This window comes from Calliopsis andreniformis, chromosome 10 (genome assembly GCF_051401765.1).
Source record: "Calliopsis andreniformis isolate RMS-2024a chromosome 10, iyCalAndr_principal, whole genome shotgun sequence".
Taxonomy (NCBI): domain Eukaryota; kingdom Metazoa; phylum Arthropoda; class Insecta; order Hymenoptera; family Andrenidae; genus Calliopsis; species Calliopsis andreniformis.
The window spans coordinates 19724978-19750365 of NC_135071.1; the positions used below are offsets into that span (position 1 = coordinate 19724978).

Here is a 25388-nt window from a genome sequence, read left to right on the forward strand (position 1 = left end):
GAGCCTCTTGCCGTAGAATTTTAAAGGGGAGTTAACGTCTGCTCCTCGCGATACAAGGCGATATCTGGCCGCGAGGCTTCCGTGCTTTTCCGAACACATGGATTCTTAGTCCCCTCCAACTTCGAACTTCGATTCCCCTTAGAAGCTGGTACAATACGATTGCATTTATTCAAACGAGATATTAATTAGTGCAGATTAAACTTGTGGTTAGAGTGGATACGAATTTTGAACTATTTATGAGTGAGACAAGTTCAGACATATTCGTCAAAGAACGCATATCCACTGTAATTGTAGTCGAGTTTCTACTATTTCCTAACCTCGAAGCTTTAGAATCGATTTTAATACCGAAACAACTGTCGTCAAGAGGACGGGAAGAAAGTGGAAGGTTTATGCTCGCGATAGAATCGTCTCAACCGCGATTGGCTAAAACGCGCTCGATGACCGATGCATTATCTCAGCGGCTGGTTATGCGCGTTAAAGCCTCTATCTACTGTTGACCGAGTGTGAGACGCCGCGAGGGACTGTCTCCGCGGAGTCGTAAATAGTTACGTCGATGCATCGTTGAATTTTAAGTCGTCGGGGATCACGTCCTCGCAAGTTGACACAGAAGGAGGCCTGTAATGTAACCTTAACTAGAAAGCGCACACAATCTGCGCAACCTTTTCTAATCTCAGTCGAGCAACCCTTTAAGGCTATCCACAAAAATAAAAACAGATACTAGATCATTCGATCCACAGTCCTTAAAATTAACTTTATCTCGATAAATCTATACTTTATTTTCATTAAGCTTTCAATCTTCTAATCGATATTGGACCATTCCTATTCCCTTTTCGTATCTCCCCAAAGGCTGGAAGTACGTCGAGACTATCTTGCGGCGTGCGCAAGAGAGAGCGCGAGAACAGTTACGTCTAAATCGTCCTTGAATGTAAGCGGAGACAAGGCGCGAGCGAACCAACCAGAAGAATGTAGCACAGAACATACGTACGTAGGGGGGAACCTTAAAGGCTTCGATATATGATGCTTACTCGCTGCGGTTTTCTGGCGAGCGGACCATGCAACGATTAAGTGGCCAATGACATTTTATGTTACGTGTAAAATAGATTTGGACAGTCGGTGGTATCGGTGACCCTTGTTACCGGTCGAGCAGAGGTTAATACAGTGCCAGCGTTAATAACAAGTTTACGTTACTGCGATTTCTGTTCATCGGAAATATTTGCATCCAGCTGACGCGGAAAAATCTCGAATGATCAGTTTTTAATAAGTCTGCTGACTTGGAGATATCGTCCACGAGGTTTTCAAACAATTTGTACAAATAGATTAGGAGATATTCGGAATTGAAATCTGCAGAAAATTGAAATTTTGAAATTTTTAAAATTTGAAAATTTGAAATTTTGAAAATTTTAATATCTGAAATTTTAAAACACTCGATAACTTGAAATTACAGAAATATGAACATTAAAGTTTTACAAAGTTCGAGGTATTAGCATACTCAGATCGAAGAATTGAAGCCATAATATAGAACTCAAGGAACATAGCGCGGCAAAGATGGCAAAAATAAAATGAGAGTAGCGAGTCGAAGCTCTGTTCATAACCTCGTTTCGCGTGTCAGTTGCGAGTATTCTACGTCGATGCTCGAAACCGAAGGGTAACTTAGCCTGCAGACAAGATACTGTCAGGATCCAGATACGTTATTCTGACTCATCAACTTCGAGAGAATATCGTTGAGAAGAGATTATCCCTCTTCGTCCCTTAACCTAACCTGACACTGAACGACGAATTTAGAAAAATGCCTCGCCTTCAGTTAAGAATCGTGTTTATTCATATTTCTGTTAATTTCAATATTGATTTTATCGATGCATATTCTAATACGGAAAGAAGTTCGCAGTTCAGTTTCGGATAGGTTAGCGACAGAAGTAGGATAGTTCTACAATATCGATCGACTCTATTAAAAATTCCAAACGGCACAAGTTCGAAAGCTGGCTGAGATAAAGTACGAAATGAGGTGCGGATTGACCAAGATCATGTTTTACCGACTATAAACTGTATAAAATCGATAGCGAGCAATCCACTTAATGGGCATTCCCTAAGCAGCCGCTCGGCGCGATAAATCGAAGGTTGCAAACTATTTAGATATGCCGTTACGATATATTGAGCGGTCGGTACAGCAGATAGAGATGAGATAAAACGTTAACGAACAGCTTCTCGTTGCCCCCCCCCCCCCCCCCCCCCCCCCCAACAATACAGAAGAAACCGAACCATGTATAACTTCGTCCAACTAAACTCAATTTGACTGTCAACTCCTACTGAAACGTTTAAGTCACTTGACTGCAAATAACGTGAAACTACATTAGAGGTTAGGGGGAACCTGTTACTTCAGTTGAAACTCGAAAACATATTTAAAGGAAAAAATGATTTCGAATAATTATGAGTTACCCGGTTTCGGGTAACTTGAAACTACTCCACAACGGCGAACCTGTTATTTACTGTAATTAAAATTGAAAAGTATATTTCGAGTCGAAAATAATATCCAGTAAAACGATATGCTCTCAAGTTACAAGGGAAGTCGAAAGGCTCTCATTAGTACAGTACAGTAGCACCTCGATCTACAATTCCCTACTATTCAAGGTATCGATTATCGAGTACATTAGCAAGACTAATTTCAAAACTGCCTCGCACCATTCAATCCAGATTTCTCTGTACCAACACTTGGAGACTCTACCTAAACCCAAGCACGCAACAAAACAGCTCCGTCAATCATCCTCCAGCGGCAATGAAGTCATCATCAGAATTCGGAAAGTTTCGTCGCAATCGAGCGAACCGCCAACGTCGCAGAACTTAATCGCAAGTTGCACCTCAACAATCGATGCCCGCACGAGAGGCGCAACGGCGATCTTAGCCGCGTCCCCTTCGATAGCAGAGGGAACGTTGCACCCCATTTTTCGAGCAGCTCCCAGGCGGAGGAGCACGGCCTTACGGTTCATCAATCCCCAAGAGTAACACGCCCACGCGAAAAACCGAGCGCCGACGTTTCTTCCCAGAATTACGTTGGCTCTCGGCGATAGATGCTGTGTCATACTCGCGCACCGCGTAATTGTATCGCTTACTCCTGTCGCAAGATCGTCGCGCGCGCGGGGACAAATAGGGTGGCGAGAGGGAGGTCAGAGGGGAGGTCAGAGGGGAGGTCAGAGGGGGAGGCAGAGCGAGAGGTGACGCGTGTGCGTGAGGAGCGGAGGTTGCTCAACTTGACATCGGGTCCCGTGACGTCAGACGAAATCTCTTTACCTCTGCGACGAAAACGAAGCGCTGCCCTCCCCTGGCGGTGTCGATGGCGGAGCAGAGAACACCGGCGAGATGAGGATCCTCGGAAAGGGGTGAGAAAGAGAGTACTCGCGGAGGGGACAGTGTAAGTCTTCGCTACAGCCCCGCTGCTGCTCCTCTTCTTCCACTGGCAGGAGGACGTCGCTTCTTTGTTCTTCCTTCCTGCTCTGGCAACCACTCTCCCTCGCGGCTTCGCCACACACAGAGACGGCGACGGGGCACGCACGGGAACGGTATGTACACACAACACTGCTCCGCTGAGTAACGGAACGAAGTTAATCGGAGCACGTTAGGTCTCTCGGCGTCCCTCGTTCCTTCGATATTCGTGCAGACGTCAAGAACAAGTCAGTTACACGCTGGCACGCGACACAAGACAGTCCTCGATACCGTCTACAGAGACTGGTTAAAGAGAGGCTCTTCGATGGATCAGTCAAGCAGAAGCGCGAAAGGACAGGAGTGTGGGTATGTTCGTATACGTGTGAGTGTGCGAGCTCGCCGTGGTACGTCTCTGCGATACGCACGCACACAGAGTCGCGCGGTCACGTACACACGATAGAAGAAAACACAACGTCGAGTGTACTGAGGAGCAGCTCCCGACCGACGATGCGCACTCTAGCGAGGTCGGAGCACGACTGAGCGCGTATGCGAGCCGACACCGGCCGAGCGTGTGGCTCGCGGCGCGGAGATACCCGACCGAGCGTCGTACCGCTACGACAGGAGTTCCGAGTCCTCCCCTCTCTGTCCTCCTCCTCCTCGACGAGCCGACCGACCCCTGGCCCCGACCATTCCGCCTAGAGTCCCCCACCGACGCTCCACGTCCTACCTCTCTGTCACCGGTCGCTTCTATATCTCCTGCTTAAACCCGTACACGTCCTTCGGTATATACGAGATACACCGCGATTTTTCCTTCGACAACCACCGTCGAATGCCTTCCTAAAGCTGCTCTATAGTCAAAATCGAATTATCGTTCGATTGTTTCTTTTTTAGGACGTCTTTGAGGGAGGCGTAAGGAGGAGTCGAAGGTTGAACGAGGTTGAGTCTTGTAATGGTAGTAGAAGAAGTTATGAGGGAAACTAGCCTTCTTGAGTTTTCTCCTTTTCTGGGAGAGTAAGGAAAATACTCTAGCATTTACTGATTTTTGTTTGGTTGGTTTTAAGAGAATATTCATCAGAGTACATGGACTACTGTTTGTAAGTATTCGAATGGTGTCGTATGTTGAGAAAAATACAGGTTTCTTTGTAGTAACTTAAGTATATTCTGTATATCTGTTTCGTATTTCTATTATATCTTCATGGTAAGTATATAATAATTACAGGAATTGTATCTTTAGCAGTAATTAATGGTTAGCAATGGTCAGCAATAAACCTGTAATTTTCCAAACTTGTGAAATCATTTGAATATTTATGAGCAGTACTGTGTATTGCATTTCCAGTAATGCTATGAAACTCGTTTCCGTACACTAAGACGTCTTCTTACTAAAAAAATTGATTTTTTTATACGAATAAAAAACTGTTTTCTACCATATGGTTCCCTCTGCTCACAGCAGCGTTCAGTAGCAAATACGAAGAACCTCGTCTTCGACCGATTCGAATTTTTGACTGGAGTATGCAGACTAGGGAGCCGAATGAACCAGTAGGCGGTCCGCGTTTGATTTAGAACAGATAGGAAGGGTACATTATACTCGATGGTGCATACGCGGAATTTAGTGGATGTACGCGCGTGTAAGTGCCGTAATGCGATATGATAATGCGCCGTGCGCTTTTGTGCGAACGTCCACGTGAAATATCGCGACGCGAGTGCCGTACGGGGGCACTCGGCGCTGCGCGCGGACGAGGAGGAGAAAAAGCTCGCTCGTATCGAAACATTAAACCTGTCCCCTTCGACCCTTTGTTTGGTAATGTCGATTCCAGTCGGCTCGATGCGCCTTCACCGATCCCACTTTTACGCCTGCTGGCTAGGGACTCTACAATTACGTTTGATAATTCGGTCGATGAATATTCATCGTGGCCATCGAGCTAACCTTCCGATTCCCGATGTCGTCTGTAGTCATGCTCAACTGTGCACAGTACACAGAATTTTATCTTCAAGATTTGGGTCTCAAACATGGCCCTCTATGTTACAGAAGGCTCTCCAGAGTTGTAACTCACGCGTCGAACGAAAAGAAAAGTGACTCAACTGTCTCGTAAAGTTATTAAGGCGGAACTGTGTGGCCTCTTGCCTTTCTGTCCCTTTCCTCTTCCTTTCACCAGGTAAAACCGAACAATTCGAGCCGAAGCACAGCTTCTGCTCTTCAGCACGAATTCCAATGACGGACACTCTCTCTCTCCACGCTGCTCCTCGTCGTCGCTGTAATCTAATGAGAATCCAGCTGGCGGAGGGGAGCCACCGAGGGCAGAGGATGGCGGTGGAAAGGAACGTGGGGTTAAGAGAACTTCTGTGGCAAGTCGGAGACGCGACGCGTGTGTTTCTTCCTCGATTTTAAGGGAGTCCTCTGCTCAGAAGCTTCCGCGGAAAACTTCACTCCTAGGGGATCGTTTTTCTCTCTCGAAGAGGAAACGATACTTCGTTCCTTCAGGAGACTGATCCAGCTCGGAACGTCTTCGACGTTGGCTTCGCCAAAGCGTGTGTGTTGGTTGAGAGAAGAATATACTCGGGGAAAGTAATCAAAACGAGGTTCTAGATATGTGAAAGTCGATTGACTCGATTCGCGTGGGAATTATTTGAGAAAAATGGAGGATAGTAGGGGATTTATCGATCGTTAATTATGTAATAAATTAACGAGTGAAAAACGTTTCACAGCGGCCTCATCATTCACGAGTCGGGTTACGCTTTTCGGTCTGGATAGCCAGGACGTGATTATGTGCAATACGCGATACGTAATAATTATGAACAGCATACGGGACACGTCGAGTCGCGAAATTACGGCCGATCGATACTCGACACAAAAATCAGCCGAAATTGAGTCTCGAGTTTCAACGATACGAGTAGTTAAATAATTGTATGGATTGTTGACCTGGGAGGAATTCACAGATATATCAATTTTCATAGTTTTAAATACTCAATTGCCAAAATTCGCAATATCTCAATATAGAAACGCTCAATTATTGCAATATCTTAATATTAAAAATCCAAAATTTCTATTTCCCTCTAGATACCTAGTCTAACGATTCCACCTAACCTAAGATTTACGAATGTACCAACAGATCGATGAAAAAAAATAATAAAGCGCTGGCAGTGGTTAGTGGGAGACAATAGGACAGGCTGCGTGGCTAGCAGCTTGAGCGGCGTGAATCACTCGAAACCATAGAAAGGATAGTCGCAGACAGCACCGAAAACGCGACGCTGCTCCTCGGTGAATGCATTATTAAAGGAATTCTATATCGAATGGAACGCGCCGCCACGGGGCTCCATGCTCCAACTTTTCGGTGCCCGCCTTTTGTCTCGAGCCATGACGTAACGTTTCAGTCAGAGCTCGAATGAAAGTTATCCTGTGTTAGGACGAGGAAGGGTCGATTAGAGCGGGAGGTGGGGAAGACGGTCAGTGGAAGGGAAGCGGGAGGAGAAACGATGCGCAGTACGGGCGCAAAATAGACGCATCGAGTTCGTACTTGTTTGTACCTAGCGGTATTCATTTTGCCTCGGACCGACACACTTCGCAGGCGATATCGACGTCGCTCGCTTTCCTTTCGCCAGACTGCTTCGACGCCTTTGTTGCGCAGCTCGCTGCATATAAGAACGCAAAAAATTGCGTTACCAATATTTTTTGTCCATTGGATTTCGGTGTACGAAATCTAATAGAGATAAGCTACAGAACAAAATTTTTCTGTAATTACATATGCCTTCCAAATAGTGTAACTTTAACCTGAGAATTTTTTTTTATACAAAAAAAATGAGATAGATATTTAGATAATCTCATTTAGCTGAGACACCTTGTATATCCTTAATTGTGAAGCAAAATAATTTAATGAACGCTTTCAAAGAATTTTACCTTGCGTTCTCACTGAAGTATAAAAGAAGAATTGTTCTCTTAGAAAGGTGGATTTAATAGAACATAAATGCATAATATAGAATGAAAGTTCAACACTTGAAAATACCTGAAAAGAATTGATATTTCTATGAAAGTTTCCGATCAATCTAATATGTAGCTTATAGCCACTCGACGAAGCTGATGCAATTTGTGGACGCTCGTACAGCGCGAAGGCTTAACGCTGCTGAGGCATGGAAGGGAGCTGTAGGCGAAGCACAATCGTAGTCGACCGTCCCCTTTGGATGCCCATATTCCACACCTGCCCAATGTATTCACTGGCAGTTTACGGGCGTTCACAGAGAAGAAAAGATTATACACTTCGATCGATATAAGCACGAAACTTATACAAAAGGGCAGAAGTTACAGGCTTCCACGTGTTATAGTCTCACGACTCGTTACCAGCTACTTAATCTCTTCACCACGCCAAATAATTTCGTAAGATTGAAGTAAGCGTAATTAGTCATTATTGCAGAAAATGTCAGTAACAAGTACCATAATGTCTTAGGTTAACAAGTATATATTTGTGAAAGTTGTGCAGAGTTTTATGTACCCTTAAAAATCAGGCACGCGTAGAGTCTGAATACTAATGAGAATCACCGTACGCCAATACCCATGTACCGAAGACACATTTTACAGCCAACCATAGCTCGGTCACATAGGCTACTTTTTGTCAATACCCGTTAATTCCATTGTTAACGCCGCCCTGTTTATAGCGCAATAAAGCTAAGCGCTCAATCACGCGCTGCGTGACGCAGGCGTCCATAAACCAGTGTAATATCTGGCCGATGAAGCGAATCGAATCTAATCTCGATAGTAAGTGTTTATCACGAGTCCCACCGATACCATGGTTACAAGCTCGACGATATCGCGGTACGCGGCAGACACCACGATTTCGTCTACGCGAGCCTGGGCGCCGATTGAAAAACGGAAGCGGGATAAACACAGCAGAAGGGTGAGTTCGATCCGTCGCATTGAGCGGTCAACGACGTTCTGACCCACGCGCTTCTGTGCCGCGCAGCACGTGACCAAGAGCCTAGCCGAGCGAGGGAACGAGGGGTGGCTTTCTCCTCGGAGTTTCGTGTACGAATAATGACAGTCAAAGGTGTAGGACTAGGTGCGCGATCGCAATGCGACGGGACCGAGAATGAACTCGGTTGATATCGACAATACTGGGCCAAATATTGAATAAACGAAGAAGACAGATTTCCCAATTAGTCTGCGCTACGAAATAACACTGATAGAAAATTCGACGATTTAAAAATTTCAGAACTTGGATTCGGTAGTACTGGAGTTTGGTATGCCAGGGGTCAAAGGTTAACCCGTTAACGACTCTCTAGGAGGTTCATTCTTCGAGCATAGAATAAACAGGAATCGACCAGCGCATCGAGAAATCGCTGGATAGACAGGAATCTGCCACTCCTGGAGTGTATTGCGCGGTTATTCAATTTCGTGGCAACGAGATACGCGCTGGTAAGAAGAAAACGAGTACCGCTACGACACGAGTTCCGACTCGTTTTCCCCTTCACGCTGTTTGCTACTTTCCCCTCCCCCTCCGTCACGGCCTGTCCTCCTCGGGATCCTTCTCCTTTCGTTCACCGTTCTTTTCTCCCTTCCCCCTTGGTCCGGGGCCGAGCTGGTGCCTCGCCATCGCTATATACACAGGCTCCTCCACTTCCTCGAGCGTCCTTCGTGAGTACACTGCAATTTTTCTCGGTTAGCGGCCGGGGTCGACGAGGCCAAACATGAAAATCAAACCCCAAGGAAATTCCCGATTCCGACCGTGCGCCGCTGTTGTTCGCGCCGAAAGAGAGCCTGGAACGAAACGGGAAACTGGTCCCCTTTCGACGTTATCGCGTTCGACCATGTCCATGGCTCGCCTTTCTGGATTCTGGGATTCTGGATGCCTTTTCGACGGTGTTTTACGCATGGAAAATATTGGACCGCGGGAACCAGCTGTGGTATTTACTGGGTATAGACTGTGGATAGTGGATCTTGGTTCTGAAGAAAGTTTACTCTTCTTTTTAAAGGCAGCTCTTTGCGTGCCTTGCTATATTTAGTAAAAATTCTATGATGTACAAAGGGATCCTGTTTGAATTGAAATCGAGTTTTAGTTGCTTTTATATGTATCTCTCAGTTTTCACTTTCTGTTAGTAGACTTTGTCATGTAGGTAGAGGCTTCTATACGTGAATAATATCTGATGTTGAAGATACGAAATAAACGAGTACCTATTAGGTATCATAAATTTCGACCAGGTGCAATTATGAAGTAAAAATCCGTGTGCAGTGGCTGAGGAGGCACTGTGTGTGCGATAAACTTCCTTTCTCCGCCAGTGGCCACACCACAGCGTCCTTCTGCAGATATTAAATCTCAATGTTTCCTGCAAAGTCGACGAGCAGCCGCTCTCTCAGCGTTGCGGAACTGGAGAAGGAGGAGCAGAAGGTTCTCGGCTAGGGGGACCCCTCGAATTCGAAAGGTCTTGGCTGTTTAACCCTTTTAACCCTTCGGTAATCCCGCTAGGATCCCACGGAGACACGGTCAAAGCTTGTACTCGCTTTTCGAGCGCGCCTCGCGCGGACGAGTCTACTTTTCGATTCAGTCGAGCATAGAGGGACTTTCTGACTATCGAAACCGACCCCTCTCCACTCTTTTTGTGGAAAGTGAAGTTCAGACTGTTTGGAGGCGTTCCTTACGCTACGTTCGTCTCGATCTCGACTTAATTGTCGTTTCGAGAAAGGATGACGCTACTGATTTCTATTTTAAATCACCAGGTGATGTCACAGTATTTGTATTAACTCAGCCTTTTGTGCGTGGTGTGAGAAATTTGTCATTAAGATCATACTAGCTGAGGATTGAGCTTTTAGGAAAAGAACAGAGTGCGTCGTAGGAAAAGACAGAAATATCGTAATCCGTGTGTCGGTTGGTCACGAATGTCAAGCATCCTCATCGAATATTTCCGAATAAATTAGTCCAATCGTGCTCAACCTCGAAACTGTGGCCTTCGACGAACGCAAGCTGTAGTGTAAACGTACAGTCCAAACAAATACTATGATGTCCAAGTTTCGCTTTCTTTTGGAGACAACGTCCTCTGCAAAATTATCCTTTTTCAAATCAGAAAGTTGAGAGTTCAAATCTCCGAATATTTAAATATTCAAATTTTCAAATATTTAAATATTCAAATATTCAAATATTCAAATTTTCAAATATTTAAATTTTCAAATTTTCAAATTTTCAAATATTCAAATATTCAAATATTCAAATATTCAAATTTTCAAATATTTAAATTTTCAAATATTTAAATTTTCAAATATTTAAATTTTCAAAAATTAAAATTTTCAAATATTCCAAGTTCATAAAACGTGACACTTTTCTACATATTTTGCACGATTCTTTTCTCAACCTCCCTCCCAATTTTCAATTTCACGAATGGTAACAAAACTTCTGGCACCAAGAACGAGTCATTGCATCGTTCAATCCATTACCAGCAGCAGATTTAATATACTCGGTTTATTACCGAAGCTTCTGTTGATCAGTCTCTAGGTACGTTCTCTCAGAACAGTGAAAAACGTGTCCCCGATAAGAAGGTATTCCGTGGACGGTCGATGGCAAGGATTATCGACGAGCAGGCGGTCGCAACAAGTAAAAATAGACACGATGGAGATCGTTGGTCAAAAGCGGAAACCAAGAGGATTCCAGGGCCGAGGACAAACAAGCTTCTAATCCTAGGGTTGCTGGAGTAGAATCAGGCCAGAAATAGGGACACGGTTTTCCTCCCTCGCCAGCTGGAACGTACTCAGGAAGTTTGGCGGTGGCTCGTGTCTGTTCAATTACGAGACACCCGAAGAGTACAACGCTCCCAACAGCTCCGCTACGAAACGAGTCCTGACTCACGTTTTTCTCTCCTCCATGGCTACACGCGAGCCATCCTCCTTCTCCGTCTCACGCTGCATCCCTTTCTTTCGATCTCGTCGCTCCGCGAGCCTGCCTGCATAGCGATGCCCATTCGACGCGCTCTACTGCTACTTTTTCACCGATTCCCTCCTTATTAGATTTACGAGTCCTTCGCGTTAATATACAAGCGTAACAGAAGAAAAGAAAGAACGAAATTCGGGAGGAACAGCTTTTTGGGTAAACCTTCAACCTCTTTAGGGATACTCTTCTTATGACTCATCTGCCCTGATCCAATCACATTGCTTCTATCAGCTTCGAGGGATGCATATTACTTAGCTAATGTGATATTTAACTCTACTTTTTTCTAAATATACCTAGCGCTGGAAGACCAAGTGCGCTCACACACGACACGAGTCCTCGAATCAATACATCAACGGCTATATTCTACCACACATCTAAATAGGTGGGTTTGACCTATTCCAGCAGAAGGAATGATCAATAAGCTTTACGTAACGACATAGGAAACTTTCATTATCGCTGGCGTTTCGAGGGTGACGAGGGCCCACCGAAAAGGTGCTCCACGTTCAGCGCAAGGATCGCCGTCCAATAATATTACACGAAGGCATCGGCTAAAATCGTTTAAACAGGGATTATTCAGCGCACGAGCCAGAACAAAAGGCTCTGTCCTTCTTTCGCTACCTGGCTGGCCGAGAAAGAAAGCCGAGGGAGGAGAGAGTGGATGCAATTGATAGGAGCGACGAGGACAGAGGAGTCGAGTAGTCCTGACTACTCTCTCCTTTTTCCTTCTGCGATACTCTCTGTCCTCTCCTCTCCCTCGCGCTGCTCTTGCACGCAGCTTTCGAGCCGCTACCGCGCTCTTCTATTCCAGACGCTCGATATTTTAATTCCTGCCGATCGACCGAACCCTCTCTCTCGCCCACGAGTCGTCTTCGAACATCATTTTCGTTCGAAAGACGAGACAGGAAATACGACGTAGTAACGATTATATGGTGGGATGAACTTTGGGGAAAGGAATCTTTAATTAGTCTCAGTCACCAGTTGCCAAGATTAGTGTACCTGGAGAATTGATCTAGTGGATATTCTCTGGTTATAATGTCGTTGCTATTTTCAAGGAGCAGAGAGGGATAGGGAAATTCTGCGTTGCAGTTCTGATATTTTTTATTCTCCCTGCAAGAGAGGTTTTACGCTTCCATATTCTTCAAATATTCAGATTTTTAAATATTCAAAATTTCAGACATTCTTCAAATTTCAAAGACCCTCGAGACAAAGCTGCTGCCCCCACTCTCATGTACAAGAAAATCAATATTCAGGGATATACTTAATTACTGATACACAGTGTATTAATTTCTACAACCTCTTTTCTCCCAAATGTCTTCTTAATCCCCTCTTAAAAAAATGTCTTCTGACATGAGACAGAATATGAAATACAAGTGTCGCTACATATGAGAAAACCTAATACGATCACACACCTCTGACAAAGTCGACCCAGCCTCCACTAATCGGTCATCTAACCCTACCCAACCTCTCCCTCCCTATAAACTCCTGGAGCTTGACCCCGCGAGTCTACAGCGAGTAACCGCAATACACATCGAAACACGGTTCAGCTAGCGCGTTCCTGGTCCAAGATCCGCATAGAGAATTTTGAAACACGATGAAAATCGATCGGCGCGCCTCCTCCTCGTCCTCCTCGTCCTCCTCGTCCTCCTCCCTGGCTTAAACCGGCTGTTCACGGATTGCCGGTCCGCACTGACACGTCGAGAACGCAACTGCGTCGCCTGTGTGCGTGGCGTGTACCACAGAGAGGAGGAGGACGGACAAAGGGAGTCGAGCGAAAGACGAAGAACGAAAATCTACCGGGTGGTTCACTGTGCTCAGTGTCGCAGGGAGAAAACACGATGCAAAAACCGTGGAACCGACTGTCGCGAGTCCTCGTCGCGATTCGGCTTCGTCGAGGCGATTTTTCCCGCGCTGAGGCTCGCTGGCGATCGGAGACGTTCGAATTGGGTTAATTGCCCTGTAGAGCAGGCGACCGAATGAGACCAAGGAGTGGAGAACTAGCGAAAACATCGACGAGGGGGTGAAGGAACGTCTGACGAAGGGGCTGAGCAGGACACGGGAGTAAATAGAAGCGGAACGATGGAGAAACGTAGACGGGGGGTGAAACGATCGGGAAGAGGGAGGAGAAATGAGAGACACAGGGATGCAGGAGAGGAGAGTAGGTGTGTACGAGAAGAGCGAAGAGCATGGGGGAGAAACGGAGAATGAAACTCGATGAGAAGGATAAGAGGCGGTGCGCGTGAAAGAGGAATAAAATCGTATGAGCGTGCGAACGAGACGGGGGCAGATGATGGAGGCAGGGGGGAGAGGGAGGATGGAGGCACGTGACAATCGTATAAGGAAGAATGGTAGACGAACCAGAACAAAAAGCCCTCTCTCTCTCTCTCTCTCTCTCTCTCTCTCTCTCTCTCTCTCTCTTTCTTTCCCCCTTGGTCTCTGCTCGCAGGAGAGAGGCTTGGAAAAAAGGAGGAAAAGAGAGGACGAGGTGCAAGTGGAACAACGCTAGTCCATGGACTCGTCTTTTCTCTCTCCCTTGCTCTACTACCCTCCTCTCGCCGCTCTCTTTCTCTCCCACCCTCTGCCATCGACACAACGTTACCTACGTACAAGCCTAACTACACACATCGCGAGCAACATTCTCGCGTGTGTGCACAAAGTTCGCGTATTTGTTGCAGATCAACACGGGTAGTGGGAGCACCGTTAACGCTGCTCGTTCATTACGATCACTGCAGATACATATTCGATCCGCTCGAAATGCAACGACCTAACCTTGATGGCAAGGCACCCGTGCCGCGTCTCGGAGCCTTTTGCTACCGTTACAAGCCACTCGTAGAAAACAATACGACGACACGATTATATATGCTCCCTGTACTGTGACGTGACCACCAGTGTCGCAGCTATCGAATCATTCTCTCTTTAGTAGCTGAATTGCTATCCTTCGGGGGCTGAACGTCGTTGGACGATGCACTGTGCTCTCGATATGAGCTCATGGGGCATTCATGAGATTGTTGGGAGGCACATGTTTCTGAGGTTCAAGCTGAGCATTGACTTGAGATTGTCAGAGGTGGGAGAGTGATGGGCGGAATGGAAATGCACTTGAGAGTTCGAGTACCTGAGTATTCTAAATTTCTGAGGATTCGAATACTTGGGAATAAGAGTACTTGGAGATTCGAGTATCTGAGAATTCTGAATTCCTGAGGATTCCAGTACCTGGAGATTCGAATACCTGAGGGTTCTAAAATTCCTGAGGATTCGAGTATCTGAGACTTCTAATACTTGAGAATCCGAACTGATGAAGATTCAACCACTTTGTCAATTAGATCCCGTGGTTTAAGATCGACGAGAGCCAGAGCAGAAAACTCATAGAAGGAAGAAGAACTCGGGCAGCTTGATTTCTATTATACAAATGAATTAATGATGCGATCATCTCGTTGGCCGAGTAACAAGTCGCACGGTCGATCCTCATCGGACTTCGAGGGGATCGTTAAGCTCTCGGCTAATCTGCGAGCGGGCTAATGCCGGGTAATTCCACTAACACGCTCTATGGAGTGTTTATTAAACTAAGATTTAGCGAAGGCCCCCTCCACTACTTCCGAAGATTCATTTTTTAGCGAGTTAGTGACTTTCTGGAATCGACTTTCGCGGTATTTTTCTAGGATTGAAAAGTTGAAGAAGAAACGTGTTCGAAATTGTTTAGTCGAAAGGCAATTAAATTGAAATTTTTTGTCAGTACATACAGTGTCGATGTTTTGTGTAGAGGAATAGTAGTAAAATTATAATCGAATGTTTTCAAAGTGGGAAATAGTAGCATGTCGCGATATTGTTACGCTTTATTTGCAACCATTGTGCCGCGAGATCACTTTACGATTCACTGGCCTCTGTTACAGTGTGCCGAGTACTGTATTTCGTTACGGGGTCAATTCAACCCCTCCAGGCACGACGCTGGTTCAAGCAAGGCTCGTTCGTTGCAGGCTTTCTGATTAATCTGACGCGGTTATTCGTAAATATTGAAGAGCGCGTTTAGACTTTTTTTCACTTGTTTATTTTACCCACGTTCATCGAATCCGCACGCGAAACTATTTCCTAGTAGGTAAATGACTCCGTTCCACAAATTGAAACTCATAAGAAGACTTTGAAAATTTAAGAATTTGAAGTTTCCAGTAGCAGAAAATTAAAATATTTGAATATTTGAATATTTGAATATTTGAATATTTGAATATTTGAATATTTGAATATTTGAATATTTGAATATTTGAGTATTTGAATGTTTGAAAATTTGAAAATTGAAAATTGAAATATGTGAATATTTGGAATATCATGCATAATTTCGACCATCTACAGTACTAAGCCACAGTAGAATCCCATTATCAGTTCTTATCGCTCGAATTTTAAGAAAAGCAGGAACTTCATACCGTCACACAAACCGTTTAAAACAAGTTCGATAAAGCGTCGACCGAGCGTGCGATAATTATATCGAAACCATATCTTTTGCGTGAATGAAAACGATTGTTCCTTATCGCGATAACTGCCAGCGGATAGCCAATGTTCAAAGGTAAAAAAAGAGGAGCAGTATCGTTGGAAATAAAATTGAATCCTGACTCGGTTTTCGAAATGATGCAGGGAGACGAGTGGCACGCACAAAGGATTAATAACACGTGGGAAATTATTATTTTGAATGCCGTGTATACAGGGTTAACCGAGGCGCACCCTCGACCTGCCTCCACCACTGATTGTAGGGGCTGCGTTGACGGTTCTCAATGGGAACCTCGGCTCCACTGCTCTCTGCGCGCCAACCCCTATTTTATATCTAGGCTACTAACCTTCCTCACCAGCCGACGATCCTGCACTTTCCACGACTCAATTTTCAAATGCCTACAGTTTATTATGTAGTGTGTCCCTTAAGACAACGCTGTGGATTTTTCATCACACTTCTTTCTAGTTGCAAACCTTGCTCTCTTTAGCTAACCCCTTTGGATTTTAATTTATTGTAGACCCATATGGATATGATACGCTGGAGTCCTAGAAAATTTAATATATGATAGCGACAATGTATTTTCAGAGCGAGTTTAAGAAATGATGACCGAACAATGTTTGGTCTCAAAGAATTTTTAACGATCACTTGCTTGTAGGTACCAGGTGATATAAAAATCAGAAAATTGACAAAAATAGGACTAATCAGGTTCTTCCTCTCTGCTCTTCTAGGTGTCATCAACAACTGAATCGGCCAAGAAGAAGATGAGAGCGACGATCAGCAAATATTTGCTGGTGAGTATCGCGTTTGCGAGCACGGGAAGTTACAGTGCTCGATCCCTCGAAATCTGATCCCAGTTCCCTCCTCGGGACGACAAGTTGTGCAGCAAGAGGCATTGTACACCAGTCCCTTGACAAATCGATAAACAGGCGTCCCGAAGATTATCGACATCGGGTTCTTTCTTCGCGCGCACCTACTGCCTCACGCTACTTCATGTTTCCTCGTGACGACTCGACTCCGTCTCCTATCGAGAGTTCATTTTCGGAAATGGAAATGAATTCTCGTTGAGACTGGCTTCGAAAAAGGAAGGTTCGTTAGATTCTTTAAAATTGTGCACCGCGGAGACAGAGAAAAGAAGAGTTTCACTTTCCACGGGAGAGGCTCGATCTTCCAACCGATCCGGCCCTTACCACTTCGGTCCAACTTTCACCTAGCGTTATGCAAACTAGGTGCTGAAAATTCGAGCGAACAGGAACTTGAAAAGTTGAATATTCGAATATAGGAAATTTGAGGAGTTGAAAATTCGAGAGATTGAAAACTCAAGAAGTTGAAAATTGGAGGGATTGAAAACTTGAGGAATTGAAAATTCGAGGAGTTAAAAATTTGAAAATTTAAATACCCATGGTATATAGAGACCTCAGTATGATCCCACCTTGGCATTCTAAGGGTTAAACCGCCCCGAAAGCTTTGGTAGCATTATCATAATAAAATGCTAACCAAAAAATGGGGATGATGTTGAGTAGAACCAAGGGATTTTTCAAACAGACGAATCTGATTACGAGAAACGGTCCAGAGGCGAGTTCATTAAAACTTGATGTCGAATCAGCGGCAAAACAGCAACGAGTGAAAGAGGTTAAGGACCTCCCGCTTTTTCCCGCCCTTTTCCTCTCTAAAGGCGCCTTTTCCAGGCCAGCTTGGCCCGGTAATCGGATTATTTTGGTGTGGTGCGTAAAACACGCTCGTTATCGGACGACGCTGCGAGAGGGGGGAAGGCGACGACTACAAGACGAGGTGTACGACTGCAGAACACGAATACGGCGGCGCTACCGGCGCCGACAGCTTTTCACAGTTAGTCACGCCGGAAGATCGATCAGCTTGGATGGCCTCATGCTTGATATGCTTATTACGCTTGCATTACCTGAATCATGCCACTGAAACACTGTTCCTCATTCTTCTACAGGTTTCACGGCGAGGACGTTTAACTCCAGGTCATGAAGGGGAGTCATGAGTCTTCGAAATTTTAAGGGATATGTAATTAACATTCTCTGTGACGCATACTGCTCATTCCCTGCAATACGTAATTACATAACTAAAAAATTGTCTGTCTTTGAGACACTAGACTATCTCACAAACCATAGTTAACCCATTATTTCTTAACAATAGCAATTGAAAGACCATTGGGAAATGCAAGGGTTAAAATAAAAATAGAATTTTCTGAAACTTTCGACTCTAAAACCATCGTTACTTCACTGATTCTTGGATCTACTTACAACACTCCAAAGTAAACTGTCGTCTCTCACCATAAACTCCACACTGACCCATGAATCCATATCAAAGAAACATTGTATCGACTAGAAACGAGTAACCCTTTATTTTCCAAGCAATATTTAAAGCATAGAATCGTTATTTAATAACGTCGTGCGTCGTTGGCCAGGCGATATTCTCGGTTTGATTTAGAAGAAGGGAGGAGAGTAGATGGAGGATGCAAATGGCATGTGCAATTACCGGCGAAGCAAAGTTATTGTTTATTAGGGCTCACGAGTTGCCGGGAACGCGGTCTGTATGGTTTAGGAATGAAAGCTATACATTATCCGTGAGATCCCTAGGAAAGTCGATGGAGCGACCAGAAGGAGAACGAGGGGAGCGCTCGCCACGACGAGGAGGGAGTGGCGAGGACAGGGGGGGAGAGAAAAAAAGAGAGAAGAAAAGCCAGGGAGGCGACACGAAATACGGCTTTCCACTTGCGTTCGACCGTTTTCATTAGAGGCGCGCGCCCGTGATGTTTGTACCGTGGCTAGAACCACTGGTAAATTTTCTGAGAAGAGTCTTCTTCCCCCGCATTGGTTTTCGCTATTTTTTTTTTCTTTATTTTACTCGTATTCAGTCATAAGGGCGCTGGGAAGCTGTTACTATCGAGTCAAAATTCGGGCGATGACGAATAAGTACTTAGCTATTGAAATATTTGAATATTTGAATATTTGAATATTTGAATATTTGAAATTTCAAATATTCAAATCTTTTCGAAATCTGTTGAAAAGATACATAACATATTTTCCACGAGAAAACGAACTCGACAACTCGTATTAACGGAAGCACGGTAAACACAGTAGTTCAGCCTCATCCAATATTTACTGCGCCCTATACACCCGCTATAAACTCATCCTTTCCCCACCACTTCTTCAAACAATCCTACAGTTTTACCTTCAAGGCGATAAAAACGAGTCAACGCAAGAACCCTAAGAATTCATAACCTGGGCTATTTAACCCTCCCCCTGGTAACAAATCACGAAATTATAACGAGTAACGCTCATTAATAACTAACAGAGACTAACAGAGTACTGATATCTCAAAAACAAAAATCTGAGCTGCTCACAGGTCAAGTGAATAACTCTTCTTTTTCAATTTCTATCGAATTTTAAAAAATATTTTTATTTAGATTCTAGTAACCCAGTCCCACTACTAAATTTCTTATTTTTTTTCCTTCCAATTTTTATCGTTTAGGGTTAATCGATTTGGCAAATGAGCTCATATTCGACTCGTGTTTTTCTGACTTCTGGCGATAGCAGGAATAGGCGTATCGGACTAGAAATCGGTTCGAGGCAAGTTGCGAGCCAAGATACAGTTTCCTTCGAGGCGGACGGAAAGAAGTGAAAGTTCATTTTTAACGTGCAGCTTACAAAAGCGTAATTGCATAGTTAGCCAATCTGCCGATCATTGTTTTGAACGAAATGATAGATCCCATCGTGGGGCATCATTAAACCGCGGTTACGTAATCGATCCGCGCCGAAGCGTTTTGCATCTTTCTCAGTGGACGACCATACGTGTAACTGCTGCCGCCGTCGCTGTACTCGCGTTATTAATACGTGTCAAAGAACGTGTGCCAACAATCCTGATTTATCGTCAGTCAGCCACTACCATTTATGTGTACTCTGTCAACATTAACTTCTTCCCTGGAACGCATTAATCAAACCCTCCACGTTACAATTAACCACACTCTACTCTTCGATTCTTTGATCCCTTTTTAATAACTGACACGAAACACAATCGAAGTACTGTTTTAAACAATAATCATTTTATCCTGTTGAGTGCTGAGGGAGTCGCAGGTGACATTTTAAACTGACAGGATCATTCTAAGGGTCTTGAAAAAGGAATATTTATTGAAGTTCCAGTCAACGTCTATATTAAGAATACAGTAATACCCTGATTTATACTAATTCAAATTCTGTGATAATTTATATCACGAGAGTATAGTAGGATACATCGCTTACTGTTAGAAGATTCACGCGCCGAGTATGCATTCTCAGTCGCATAAATAATATTTATCGAAGGATCGCTTCGATTGATTGACGTCCTACAAAAATAGAGATCGAAACTATTTTCGGTTAATACGGTTGTTTTTGTTTACACGTCGGAATGGAAGTGTTTGCCAATTGTTTTGTGCGCGCAACCGTAAATATTATGAACGAGATTTCGCGTGCGATCGATGGGACTCGTTGAGGCTCGAGTTAAATAGATTTTGCCATTGTCCGTGGCTCGTTCGATGCGCGAAGTTATAAACGTCGACGCGTTCCCTCGTCGCAGTCGTCGCTGTTCGGGAACTGATGCTCCGAGACGATTCAGCGCGTCAAAGCGGAGCAATCGTTTCTCGAATGAGTACTACTCCTCCCGTCTTTATTTTCAGTAGCAGCCACAGCTATTTTTAGACGGCTTTGGTCATCTTCGACAGCGCCTCCTCGTCAAACAGCATGTTCGACGCATCGATACTACAACCTGGTGTAATTGAAGCCCGAACCACTTTACTTAATGACCATAGATTCACGACAGTGCTTGGCAAATCAGAAACATGTCATTCGATATTTAAAAATTCCAATTTCTGGGCTTCTGAATTTTCAAATATTCCAATATGTACGTGGTTCAATATTCAAAATTTTCGAATTTTTCAATATTTTAGTATTGAAATATTTAAATGTCCAAAATTTCAAATATTCAAATTTTCAAATATTTAAATTTTCAAATATTCAAATATTCAAATTTTCAAATTTTCAAATTTTCAAATTTTCAAATACTCAAATATTCAAATTTTTAAATCCATATTCAAGGTATGATTCTCTTTAAGCTATCTTCCCATACAGGCCACAATTTCCTTCAAAAATTGCGCGTACAAATACACAGACTACTAACTTGAAGGAAATTACTCTTGTCAGGCACAAATCAATTTTTTATTCCAATATTTCAATGTCGTCCCTAGCGGAGAAACTGGTTCCTCTACTATAGCAATATCGCTGCGGTTGCAAGTAGCAACCATAAAGGCTAGACTCTCGCGACTCTTCTCCTATCCTTCTCTAGCATGATTACAATGCAGGGACGTACGATCAGCCGACTGATAACAGTGTTTACAGAATCTGGCTTCGCGTTATCTGCGCCAGCTTCCGCAACATTCGTGCTTCTTTCGCAAACTCACACAGAATTTGTTAACCTTCCATTTACGTCCGTTGACACGGATTGGCGCATCTCTGTTTCAGGCCTCTCCCTGATTTCCGCGAATCTTACGACACTGAATAAAATTCCTATCTTTGGTCAAGTGTTCTTTAAAAGGAGTTGCATAAAAAATTAGCGAAATTTCGTCTGTAAATTCCTGGTGTCTTGGGCTCATCGGTGACCTTCTCGATGCGCTGCTGCGAAGAGCGCGAGCTTTCGAGAACGCATTGGAAGCAAAATCGGCGCGCGGCGAAAAATAGCGCATTTAATTATAGGTCAAACGTGAGATTCCACGGAGCAGCTGTTTAAATAGCGACACACGTTCGCCCCGCCAATGCAACACTTTCGCGAAGTCCCATCGCGATCGATCAAATTGATGAACACTTTTTAATAAAGTACAGTGTCCTGGGCAAGTCTTTTTTCGTTATTTTTCGGGAGAGCAATTACCCATTTATTAACATGATATTCGAAGTAGTTTATACCACTAAATTTCCTTCACTTGACTAAATTCCTATTATTTTAATAAAACAAAGGGAAGGTAATATCTTGTAAAAAATTAATTTCGAAAAAGATGGACTTAGGTTACTCTGGCTCTGAAGCACAAAATTTACACAGTTAATATAAGGCTATTGAGTATCGAGCCAACTACCTTAGATATAGCTACTAAGTTCTTTTTTAATAAATATTATTAATTGAAACGATGTAAATTGACTACTAAAAGAGTTCCTTTCATTTTAAACGCATCTTTTCATTAAAAGAACCGACATTTATACTAAATGATCGACTACTGGGGCAAATACCTTACCTCGAAAATGAAAACGAATTTCTTTTGTTACTCTGAAAGTTGGCTCGGAAACTTCCAGATAGCTGTGTCCCCTGTTTTCCCCCCACCATCGATCCCCATCGATTGTGGCTATCATAACTCGGAGGACAATGAAAACAATGTGCTTGGATGAGTAATCCTCCTTCGGATACCTCGGAGGCAACTAATTGTAAGCGAGCAGGCACAGAGGCGCGAGCAGGATGACCGTATACCTGTCCACACGACCCCGACAAGGAGAACAGTGACCCGACCCGTTCCGTTGTTCGCCGAAGAAACACACTGTTAGTCATACGCATACCTACTTGCTCAGGGAATTCGAAGCCAAGTATGGCAACACCTTGCGCTATTTAAATCGATGGTTTACTGTCGTTTCGTACGCTCGACCCCTGACCCTGACGATCGCGCGAATCCTCGGTTCAAGGTCTATTTATGTGGTAACTTTTGATGGGAGATACTAATCCCTTTTTTATGGTTATTGAAGAGAGGTGATTTTTTCTTTAAAAAAATGGAAGACAGAGGAGAGATCCTTCTGGAGCAAATTATCTAGAGTACAAATTATCTGTGCCTTTTATCTAGAGGAGAGCCGTAACTCTGCAAGTCTCCTCTAGATAAGATCGAGTTTTCTCAAATCGACGATTCTCCGTCACTGGTATCGCTTTGCCTCCTATATCCTCGCTTCTATCAGAGTCTAAATTTCGATTACGCAACAAGTACGCCTCCCCATGACCATGACAGCAGTCGCGTGACGCGTCAATGACACAGCGTATTAGGTCACTGCGAATTTCGGGCTTTCGATAAGCATCGTCCATTTCTCGTCGAGAAAGCTGCCCTAACAGGGGAAGTGACTCAGTTTTGCTCTGCTTCGACGAAGTCGGTGTAAAAATATGTTATGAGGTAACAATATTGAGATGACTGTGCAGGACTATTTTCGGGGTTAAGGTCGAGTCAGATCTTTGCAGCGAAAGCAGAAGAAAGCCAGGCGTGTGATCGATCGACTGAGCAAGTTTCGCGTGGAGATCGGAGCTCGAGTCCTCGGGACGCCGCGCTCCTGAGTAATTATTTTTATCCACGTCGACGAGCTTATTAATTGAGCCACGCGAGCGACGCATGTTTGGCCAGTGCACGCGTTTCGTCATGCGATCGCGCGCTATCGTTTCGAATGAATTACGTCTAGGAGTAAAGTGCAGACGGTTCTGCGCGATTCTGATGCATTGATACAATCCTTCACCATGATAAAATAATATTAACTCTCAATTACTTAGATGCACGTGTATAAATACTCGCATAAATTAGTCATATTTTTTGGCGAATCTAGTTACATTAGAGACATAATTAATTAAGGGTTAATATTTAGTAAAAGAAACCCTGCTGAACAATATCACCGAAATGAGAGTGCTATGTAGTAGCTGGTATGAAAAGACAATGTCTCTGGCATCGATTGGGCACGTCATTATGGGCCCCCATGTTTATGGGACGACCCAGCGCAGCCTGGTCGATCAATGGAACCCATTGAACCGCGTGCAGCGAAGGGGCAAACGTTTGCAGAATAGAAAGCTGGAATTCTACTTCGTGGTACTCTTCGAGATTTCGATAATTCCAATCCTTCCCATGATTAGAATTTCTCGCAAATTCCTTCGCATTCAGAGACTCAAATTGCCTATGAAACTCGACTATTATGAAATAAGCAAATCAGCGTGGACAGTATTGTTTACCGTCCACCAGGAGAAAGAGGAAAAAAGGGCTAAACCCTGAGCAAAGGCGATTCGTAGGTTCTTGGTTCTCGAGATTGCCAAAGAGATTATCAGTCCCTGGATTATCATAAGTGCAACGAATACTCAAAAATCTGGCTGCTAAATATCGCGGGTAATCATGACCCGAGGTTCTACTGTATCTCCTCTGATTGTCCCAGCAGTGTCCAGCGATAGTGAAAAAATGGCGGAGCAGAGGAGCGCGACGAAAAACAGGATTCAGATACGAGCGGAGGGCTAGGAGCATTGTCCACCTGTCAACCTTCGTTCCCCCAGCCGGCCGTGAGGCACCTGCGTGACGTCACACGAGGAAACAGCTGGTCGCTCCTTTCTTACCTGCGTCTCCGCTGTTCTGCAACCTTTCTCCCTCCCGATCGCTGCACCCTCCCTCCTACTTGCTCCCTTCTCTCTCTCAGCTACTCAGTCTTCCCCTCCATCTTTCTCTACCTGGTCCCACTCACTCGTTCCTCCACCTTCCGTTCTCCAACGCTCTCTCTCACTCTTTCTTTCAGAAGTTTCGTCGCTCTGACGTTTCTCAGGATGGATCTCTTTCGGCTTCCTCCTGTCTCTTGGACTCCTTCGCTCCTCGGGGACATCTCCCTCTCGATTTTAGGAACCTCCTAGGTGGAGATCTCTCTTACTCTTGGGCTTCGTCTTTCTGTCTGTCTCCTTTGCTTATGGGTTGCCTCGTCTCTCTCTGACTCGTTTCGCCGTGGCCGATCCGTGTGCCCTCGTAACCTCGACGTCCGTGGAGCGTACACCAGCACGAGTGATTTTTTAAAACTCGACTGAAGGAACGCGCTCGAGGAACTCCGTTTGTCTTGTACTTGATTCGATGTGTGTCGAGTTCTTGGGAGAGCTGCATCGAGTTTAGCGAGAGGATTTTTCCAAGATGCTACGTGTTACAATTTGGTAACCTTAGGTACCCCGAGGTATTAGATTTTGAACTGAGAGGCTGTGCTGAGGTAAGATGGTTCCAACGGGGCTTTGGTACGAAAATTGGAGTCTCAATATTTAGGTGGACACAGTAGGAAAAAAATTGAGAAATTTAGAAGTTTACGTAAGTTTGGCGGAATTATTGCAAGTACTTTAGGATATTTAAGTATTCAAATATTTTAAATTAGGGAATTCGGGAGTTGGAATATTTGAACATTTAAAAATTTGAGTATTTGAATATTTGAAAATTCAAATATTAAAAAATTTGATTATTTGAAGCAATATTGACATATTAAAATATATGAATATTAAAAACTGAAAATACTTCAACACCTAAAAACCTGAAATAATTAGAAAGATACCTCTCCAGTTATTTGAAAGTACATTTTGATGCACTTTAAAAACGAAGGGTTAATCGCGCCGACGTATCAGCTTGTATTGTGTACCTGGCTGTCCTGGCACTTAATGTATGCAGAAATAACCAAACCCCGTGTTCCTGCGGCAGCATAAACAGCACTGGAGACACACGGAGAAACACTGAGAGACAGTGTATATACGCGCGCGTCCGGGAACGCGTCGAGCAGGGTTTCAGAACGAGCTCGAAAGTTGGCGGTGCGCTC

General features: G+C 44.2%; 1 protein-coding gene across 1 annotated transcript in view; it reads right to left on the minus strand.

Moving 5' to 3' along the window:
* LOC143184482 (uncharacterized) overlaps positions 1–25388 on the minus strand; it is a 62676-nt gene that overhangs the window by 16165 nt on the left and 21123 nt on the right. The gene's annotated exons all lie outside the window — the stretch shown is intronic.